Here is a 9,943-nt window from a genome sequence, read left to right on the forward strand (position 1 = left end):
AGCAGACAGTAGTCTGCGGCCAAAAAAAAAAATCGATTTGATGGCGGACATAACGCGGCCTGACTGCCTGCATGCTAATTACATCCCAAGCATGCAAAAGGGATAGATCTTTGATGAGCTTTTCTTCATGCACACAAAAATTGTTATGACAGAGCGTCACTGCCCACAGAGCTCTCTCGATTGGAGCATCAGTGGTGTTGCTAATGCTTGCATCACGGATATTGTCTCTCGGTTTGCGTGACATGAATGAGTGTGAAAGTTGGATAAGAAGCAGGGGCGACATATCGCGGACTGATGGGAATGCATGGTCTGAGCTGAGGCGTAATGGTTGCGCAGAGGTGGTACTAGTAGCTTTCCGATGCCTCAAATACATGCAAGCCTTTCTATTCGAGTCTCCCCCTTACCTTGGTTTGGTTTGGTCGGTGCTCCACCTAGAGGATGACCTGATGAATACACAGGCAGGCAATATACCTTTCGAACGTCACTGAGATGGATACACGTTGGAAGAGTAACAAAAGAAAGGAAGAAGTTTTACTTGTTTGCTATTTCCAGTGAACTACCAGAGCGTATTCTCGACTAATACGCACGGAGTTCAAGCATGCCACTGCTCTTGGGTAGCCTTTGTTACTATGAGATGAGCAGGTTCCCACAAGGGGCGCTCGATAACGCGACTGAACCGACAATGCGAAATGAAGAAAAACGCGTAGCTGCGGCGTGTGGCGAGCAACTGAGCCGAGTGCTGCAGCCTGATTTTTTTCAAGCGTCGGTTATGATTCGGAGGAAGTGACACTGCTCGACCACAAATGGTCCAGCATTCATTGCCGGTGTTTTACACATAACAAGCGGAAATCGAAGCACTTAATACTGTAACAAATACATTGAGTTGCGCAGAGCGCCTCCTGCCAGGGCCCTTCACCGGGCCTGTAGTATGCTAAACAAACAAACAAACAAACAAACAAACAAACAAACAAACAAACAAACAAACAAATAAATAAATAAATAAATAAATAAATAAATAAATAAATAAATAAGTAAATAAATAAATAAATAAAAAAATAAAAAAATAAATAAATAAATAAATAAATAAATAAATAAATAAATAAATAAATAAATAAATAAATAAATAAATAAATAATGTAACACTCCTTGGAACTTAAACAGTTAACGTGAAAGAACGACACATCACAGTGATATCTAAGCATGACCCGGGTTCAAATTAGAAAACTCCTTCCTCGTCTATTTATAACCTCGTCTAGGGCATTAAGCTAAAGAAAATATTTGGGCGGGGGAGGGGGCATAATTTATTTTTACACAGTGTGGGGAGGGAAGTGAAGTCACTATATTGTAAGATCGCTGAACAGCACTCGTTTGACTTAATACTACGACCACATCAATACCTTGCGTTTAAGCTATTCACCGAAAGGAAAAAATTCTGTGCTTGCAGAGGTAGTAAATTATTATTTCTACACTTTTACTTCTTTTGTCACCTTTTAACCGGTGTGTGACCTTTTTTTCAGCTACTGAGAGTAAAGGAGAGGATGTTGTGCATGCAGAACGATAGAAAAATTTTATTATTTGAAATGGATTCCAGACACGCCCCTGGGTCCCCGCACGACCGCGCTGCACTCAAGTGCTTATGTCGCTAAGTCCTATGACATTGGCAGCCCGGACGGTGGCGATGAACGGGGCGTACACAAAACCAAGATAATTACAGCGACGCCATGGCACGATGGGGCCAGCGTGTCAGCAATGCGGGGGTATGTGTGAAAAACCAGTTTCCTAGCATTAAAGTGAGACGGAAACTTGGTTTTCCTATTTTGCTTCCATGTGCTAAGGGAAACAATGCTAGCGAATACCGCCCCTCCCTAGACGTAATATTCTAACACCGTATTGATCTGTCGTGTAAAACGTACGACGCGATACAATCACATTACCTGCATTACAGATAGCGTATCATACCATGCCATTATCATAACATTACCTTAACATGCCATACCTTAACATATCATACCTTCTGATACCATCCCATCACATCCCATAGCATGTTGTTCCTTAGAATGCCGTAAAATGCCATACCATATTATACTAGTAGCAAGCCACACCATAGCATACAATCCGACGCAGTTCCGATTCCATATAGTTACCAAATTATTACCATATAATTTCTGTACTTTTCCCTGCCATTATCGTAATAATACCACACCATTCCGTATCGTTTTATAGCATAAAGCACCGCGCGATTCCTTACCATACGATACGATACGATACGACACCGCCCCATACCATACCAAGCAATAGCGGATATCAATTTCTCTAGAACTTAACAACATAATAAGATAGTGATCGTAGCTGCTGTTCCTCATGCTTTCAAAAAATGCAACCGTCATCGGCTTCGCTGAACTTCGTAGATTCAGGCAGCCCCGGAAACATGAGGACACTCACGTGCACACAAATTATACGTGCCTAACTTCAATGATCACCGAGGCCCGACGTCGCGCATTGCTGCACGTCAGCCGTGCTTTTCACGTGGAAGCAATGTCGAAGCAACATGTTGATGCGTGGCGACGTAGGCTCATCGCCTGTTTGTGGCTGCTCTAACTATTGAAATGTACAGCCTTTGTCAAAAGTTTAGAGCCCAGGGGGTTTGCTTCAAAGCACTATTGTGGCGCTCCTGTAGCACTCATGGAAGTCCTACGCATCGGAGGGAGCAGGACGAAAAATCTTCTTACCTTCAGGAGATTTGGGACGCTGAGCGCGCATTACGACCAAAGCAGTGTGGCCCAGAAGCAAACCCCCTGGGCTCTAAACTTCTGACAAAGGCTTTACTTCAGTAGAGTTAGTTCTTGGGATAATTGGTATACTTGATTTGAACTCATAGTTTTTCAGCGGAACGGCACGCGGCCAAAGGAAAGAAGCAGGAAGAGAAGAAAGACGAACACAGCGCTGACTGTCAGCTGTTTGTTTAGGGACGCACACACAGCTTAAATACACTGAGACCAGCGCGGGCGCACACCGTGCAAGGTAAACAAGAAGAAAAAAACTCGTTTCACATCTTTATCGCAAAAACTTCGAAAGGAACATCTTTCCTGCAGCATACAGAAGAACTGAAGTATCGCTGACACATTCTGACACTGCTCTCTGAATATAATATGCCTCTATCGTTTCACGGGTTCTTTTTGATTCGCTTGTGCTCAGTATCCTCACTTTCGAAAACACCGGTGTACAATCCTTGCAAGTAGCGCAGTGCTCGACAAGGTTAGCACCTTGCCCATTCCTTACGTCTCTTGCGTGCTCCCTGAGCCGCAATGCTCGCCGTGCACTGCTTTCGTGCCGTCTGCTTTACAAACCGGTGTGCGCGCTATGCACGTCATAATACTCGTTCGGTTCGTATTCCGCTTTTGGAATGGCAGGCATAGTCTTAAAGTTCTGCCACCTACAGTTTCTGGAGCAGCTATAGCCGCGTGACCGGCGTTCATCACCATGGGCTAGCGTGTTCCATTTGAAGTTGCTTCTATTTATGCATTCATTGCGTGTATAATTTTCGAGCCACAAAATATGCGCCTTTTCCTAGCAAGGCGTTTTTCTTGTGAGAACAAAGCTGAAACGAAGAGTGCATGGGCTGTTCAGGAAGCACAACAGCTCGAGCCGAAACCTTATGCCGTAGCCGCTCGCTTAACGGCGGGTCGATTGAAAGCACGCTTGCTTGAGATAGGGAGTTGGCGCCCCAGTTCGCGTCAAGCTGCATCTCCTTGCCCGTGGCTTCTCGACAGGGCTCCAGCCATTTCGAACCGTAGCTCCATCCGCGCCGCTGCACCAAGGTTGTGAATAGAAGAGCACAAGGGCCGTGAGATGAGACGCGCTAGCTGTAGTACGAGAATTGGAGTGTGCTCCAGAGAAATCTTGTCCCTCTATCTTCTGCCAGGGGTCGACGCCGCGCGATCTGCCTTCACGGTACTGCTTGCTTTTCTCGTGCTTTCTTCGCTATCGCCGTCTTTCGTCCTCCATTGTGCTCTGCGTTGTCTTCCAACGCTTTCGTTCGTTCGTTTACGCCGAAGCCGACGCCGAGGCGCGCCGTTAAACTCAAGGGAGGGCGTCTAATAGCTGCGGTGTAAAATCCCGAGACGGTCGAAATTATTCCGGAGCCCTCAACTACGGCACGTGTTTCTCTCCTTCTTGCACTCGCAGCTTCCTCTTTTCTCTTGCAATGCGGTTGGATGGATGGAAATAACTTTATTACACAAAAAAAAAACGTCCAGGGTGGTTCCCTACTGGTCCAGGAGTCTACGGGCTTGTGCTTCACGTAAAGCCCGATCCACCATTTCTGGCCGGCGGGCTGAGCGGTCCGTAAAGCAGCCTCCCAGGAAGAATGAGCGGGATTGGGGATTGGGGGGTACTGCCTTTGGGGAAGGACATTCCCAAAGGTAGTGTAAAAGTGTGGATCTTGGCACGCCACAGGTGGTACAATCAGAAGGAAAGGTGGGGTGAAGGCATGAGAGACAGTGGGGGGAAATAAAGGAGCCTGTCCGTAATTGTCGCCATGTGGCGCTGGATGAGGGCGACAAGGTACTGTGGTGTGGTGGTAGTGTCATGCGGCTGTGTTTGTAGAATGTTGTGATTTGATGGTATGTATAGAGGACCGATGGGGCCTTTTTCGCAGGGTTGGGTGCCTGATCATCCGGGGTCCGGGAGGAGAGTTCTCGGGCCAGCGCATGAACGCGCTCATTACCGGGGATCGAGGCATGCCCAGTGACTCAGGACAGAGTAACCGTTCGGTCGAGAGAGGTGACTGTGGCAAGAATACGATGTGTTGCCGGCGTCGCCACGCCCTTTAGGTAGTCGCGGTACGCGGCCTGGGAATCTGTGCAAATTTCGGTTACGTTTGTGTCAATGGTGGAGTGGGCCGGAGCAAGTGCGATGGCGGCTCCTTCCGCTTCTGCAGGCGAATTAGTCCGGATAGTGGCGGCGGCCCCCACTTTGCTTTGAAGTGCGCACAAAGAAGTGAGACAGTTACTCCGCCCTTTATTTTCCTCAAAATCCACTGGCATCCGTGCTCAAAGTGGTGTGTCGTCGTGGGAATCTGTGCTGAACTTAGAGACACCCTCCGGCCCTTAAATATTAATGCGAAAGGGATCCTAAATATTGTTACTAGCTTGTAGAAGGGCACGGTGGGCACTGTAGAGGAAGCAATGGAAAGGAAGTTGATGTAGCTTTGCCCATTCGACCCTGACTAGCGGCCCTGTTTCCTGCTTTCCGTGTGTCCCTGGCCTGTTAAACCGGCTAGAACGCCTCAATCATGACTTAACATCTGTTAACATTCTGGTGGAGGTGCGGAGTGGTTGTAGGAATATAACTAAATGAAATGAAATTTTTTTATTTCCGCCAGTGAAATCAATTATTCTGTGCCTTCCTCATAAAAGAAATCAAAGAGAAGTTTACTACGCACTGTGCTTACTATTCGATAGCCACACTGTACGCGTGTTCCTACTTCGACTTGCCTGCAAAGAATGTATGTGTTTCTTACTAGAAGAGAGGGATGCTTCCTATTCTTCTCTTATGGCTGAGAGTGCACTCAACAGAGTCGCTGCAGTATCCTATTCACATAGAGTGCATCTGACGTCGGGAAGCTTTCAAATCTCTTTAAATCATTCCCAATAGAGCACCAAATCTAAATTAATAACGTTTTTGCATCTGGTACAAAAAAAGAAAACAATACCAACAAGAATACCGTAAACTGCAGTTTTTTTTTTTTTGCACGATGACATGGCAGTGTTCGCAGTCGCTTTGTGAAATAAGGACCAAGCATCTCTCCGCGTCGTATGGGTGTGAACACTGGCGGCTAAAATCTCGAATGATTGCAGGTTGAATAATAAAGTGCAGTCATTCTCACTCAATTTCCTCGATCCGACGAAACCCATTCTTTGGAAACATCGACAAAGAGAAGCTCAGGACTCGTGTCCTGTCATCCTAGCGAAAGAAAAAGGCTAGTTCCTCTGAGTACTGACTTGGCAGAACTCAGGGGTTGTTTTTGAGTAAGCCGTTTTCATTCAAAAAGCGTTCCGTCATACATGTCAAACGTCAACTTTGTGAAGTTTGACTAGCACTTTGTGTATATGTCTCAAACAATTCCCTGATGTGAAACCGGTATTTGATAAAACATATTCTTCGGCCCTCGATATTCGTTTCACTGGCTTTTTCAATAGTTTTGCCGCGGGCTCCGCTGCTTTCTCGTACGATGCTGCAGTGAGACTGGTGAGAAAAAAATCTAGACTCATTTCATGCTTGATGAAACATACACATACTGTCCCGTTCAGTGCATCTTTGTCTTGTTCAGAAATACATCGTGAAACGGCTCTCACGAAGAGATGGAAGATGAAAGGATGGAATGGAAAGAAGAGCGCTCTTGGCAGTCGCGTTCCTTTCTTTGATGTTGCTTCTTTTTGTGCCCAGTGTTCCACGAAGCATAAATATAAACTGACCAAACGATCTTCACTACTCTACTTTTAAATAAATACTACGTTCTACGATTCCTGTCTTTTCTGTTTTTCCTCGAGTGTTTTAAAGGGCGGAGTATTCAGGCATATACATGTGAAAATTTATACTCTGGTTTTAGTACAAAGTGTCTCTAAGCTCGCATAAAATCGAATTCTTAGAACAGCAATTCCTTCAAGTATTGCCTTCCTAGTCATTCTGCTCCTTTGAAGTTACGACTGCTTTTGACAAAATCTAAAGCTATGGTATCCTACGAAACAGATAAAGGAACGATCCTCAAGGTGAAGGCTGTCGTGCATCTACAAACAGGAGTGGTCAAACCTTTCTTGGCAAGGAATGTTCTAGCATAAAGGTATTATGTATAAATATGTACAGCTTTCCTTCTGTGGCCGCATGGTTGTTATATGGCTAATGATGTTTGTCGTTAAAATGGTTCGCTGAATTCCCAAGCGGTGCAGACCGAGAGTAGTGGAGAAACTTGTCCGTCTACAGAAATACAGGCTATAAGTATCGCTGGATCTAGTTCATCGCGATTAACTGACCCTTTGTGAAACAAAGGACATTCTTGTCCTTGGCATTTACAACATTTCTGCAAGCTTTATAATAAAAGCCTTTTTTTCTGTCAGCGGATTGTAGCCCTGTATGAAATTCTGACACATTTCTTCCAATTAACACTTATACCGTCGAAAAGAAACACATAATGTTCGTCTCTGCCTCTCTTCTTTAATTGTAACGCTCATGTGCTGCCTTACAGACGCTTACGTCTGTCACTGAAGTGTTGTTAATTTCGTGACCCATTTTCGCAGGAGATGACCACACAAACCTTTAATTTTTAGGTGCATTGAAGGCTGTCTAGTTTTGAGGTGCAGCATTTTCTATGAAAATAATGCTCGAGCTTAACTATTCATTTGACCTCAACTGTTGACCTCACCCGTTGCGTTTACGTCATAATTTGATTTTTGGTTTTTAGTTGCTCTGTTGATGCTCGTTCATCACTAAAAGAGGTGTTGTTGCGGAAAAATTTGGAGTTTAAAACACTTCTCTTTTCCCAGCATATCTGTCAAACTCGTGAAGTTGGTGAAGGCGGCGTCAAACATGAATTTGGCGATAATGAAAGCAAGTCGACGAAGTAGCTGTCTTCTTTTGTCGCTTAGGAATCGAATACACGGCCATTTGCTTGTGAACAGAGTGACGGCGATATCGGTCGCTCATATTTTTTCATATCTGATGTCCTGAATCTAAATTTTCAGCGAGACCGCCTTTCTTTATTTTATTTTAATTTTAATTTTCATTTATTGATACTGTCAGCCCCAAAAGGTGATTTAACAGGAGTTGAAAAGAAACACTGAAACAAGAACAGTAAAGTTTGTAGTGCAAGAACAGAGACGAGTTGCGAAACACTGGTACACAACAGCTAATGGAAAATTGCCTCGAGATACACTTATTAATAAAACAAAATGCATCACTTAAAAAATTCGGACAGCCGCTCGCTTCGTCAGAACGTGGAAATTAATTGATATAGGCCAACTTGTGCTTCCCCACCGTTTCACCTAAGCAAGCTTTCTGCGTCACCACTGTGTTCTCTGCGGAATGACGCTATGTTGAGCGGCGTGTGTCTCGTTGTGAAGTAATAGGTCACAAATTATTTTTATTTTTATATCCGCTGACAAAACTTTCCAGCCGCAAATATCGACCAACATCATGTTTTTAATATTTTTTATGTGCGTTGGAACAGTCACTTCCTCAATAATGTGCTATTTTGACAAAGAAACAGTTTATTTTCCGCTCCGGCAGCTATCGTTTTTTCCGCTGTAGGACTTGCAGCTCTTTTCAGAAGAGCGCTCATTGGTTTCAGTGGACTCGGACGTCTTCCTTCCGCACATTCAATGTACTCGATCAGAAATTGCATTTAAATGACCAATGACAATTGTAGTGATGGAGAGTGTCGGAGCTTTCGAGTCGACAGCGCTTAAATTTAATAGACGTGGCAGGCTTTAACCTTGGTTTAAAACTTCATCGAAGCAATGAACGATCCTCCTGGAAGCTTATTGTGGTTTCAGATGCGGTATTGCCAAAACAATCTCGGATATGGCCGCACCTGTGGTGTTCAAGTAGTGTTATTTCCTGAGTTTTCGGCTCATTCTGGCACATTTCCGCCGACCGGGAGGTATTAAGCCGGAGGGGAACTTTGCAGCTCTGTTTCTTCAACTCAGCTTCCTCCACGTGTCCTCCAGAAGAACGCAGTGTTCTTACGCCTGTATGCAGCATTTTGCACCGCTTGCTGCATCAGTCAGTTTTCCGAACATCGTAGTAGCGTCGTGATTACCGTGTTAGTGGGTGCACCTGGGTCGTATGATATTTTGTATCGACCTTGGAGGGCTTCGTGCTACAAGTTGATGATGCGCAGAAAATGCGTGACTTGTCTTCGCACATTTCTCTAGGCAAATGGCGCTAGCTCTTGTTTAAAAAAAGATCATCTTATGCATGTCTGAACACCGCATAGTATAGTTGATTCGTCACTCGCAGTAACTTACGATGCACTAGGTATACACAAGTCTGTCAAAAGTTGGCGGGCCAATGCGCGCATCATTCAAGTGTTTGTCACGCAGTGCAGATTAGGCAGTTCTGTGGTGTTAATTTTTTACGGACTTCCAAGCAGAAGACTGCACTCCTTCATGCCAGATCCATTTAGAAGCACACAGTTGAAAGCACCAGGCAAAAAACTTCGAGATCACTGCAGACTCCACTGTAGAAGTGCGAAAACATTAGCGTTTGCCACGACGTTGGTGGCTCTTACTCGACTTTATTTTACACCTACTTACCGACTCCGTGAAGATCCGACCACCGATCGTCGGTCGCCCATGTGTACTTTTTGTTGCTGTACTCTCATTGATCGTCACACTCTTATGACGTCACACGAGTGCATTAATTAGCCCCTTTAATTAGGTCAAATAATTTACCGCCTTATTTATTATCATAAATTTGTGTTTAATTATTTTTTATTTATTTATTTACATTTCTGCAGCGTCATGAAGGCATAATTGCAGGGGAGAACACATACGTACACAGTCAATCGTACAGCATGTGGCAACTTTTTGTACAGGAGAGGAAAGAATGGATGGCAGATGATGAAAAATAGCGTCAACAGAGCATTCACATCAGTCAATTGGTCGGGAAAGGACAAGAAGAGGAAAAGCAGGAAAACCGCAGATGAACATGGGTGTACATCACCGTTCCGACAACAGTGCTCGGAACTTTGCCTCGGACTGGCATTCAACAATACTATGAGGCAGCTTATTCCATTCGTTGATGGCGTGCAGAAAAAAAGAGCGTTTGAACACATTAGTACGGCATTTTATTTCACGTATTTCCCAGTCACGGTCGCGCCTTCTGGATGCAAAATGAGGCGGCAGCAAATAAATTTTGGGGTTAATAGCAGTTTTCTCGAAATAAA

Source organism: Amblyomma mixtum, chromosome 4 (assembly GCF_055824585.1).
Source record: "Amblyomma mixtum isolate Tamu chromosome 4, ASM5582458v1, whole genome shotgun sequence".
Lineage (NCBI taxonomy): Eukaryota > Metazoa > Arthropoda > Arachnida > Ixodida > Ixodidae > Amblyomma > Amblyomma mixtum.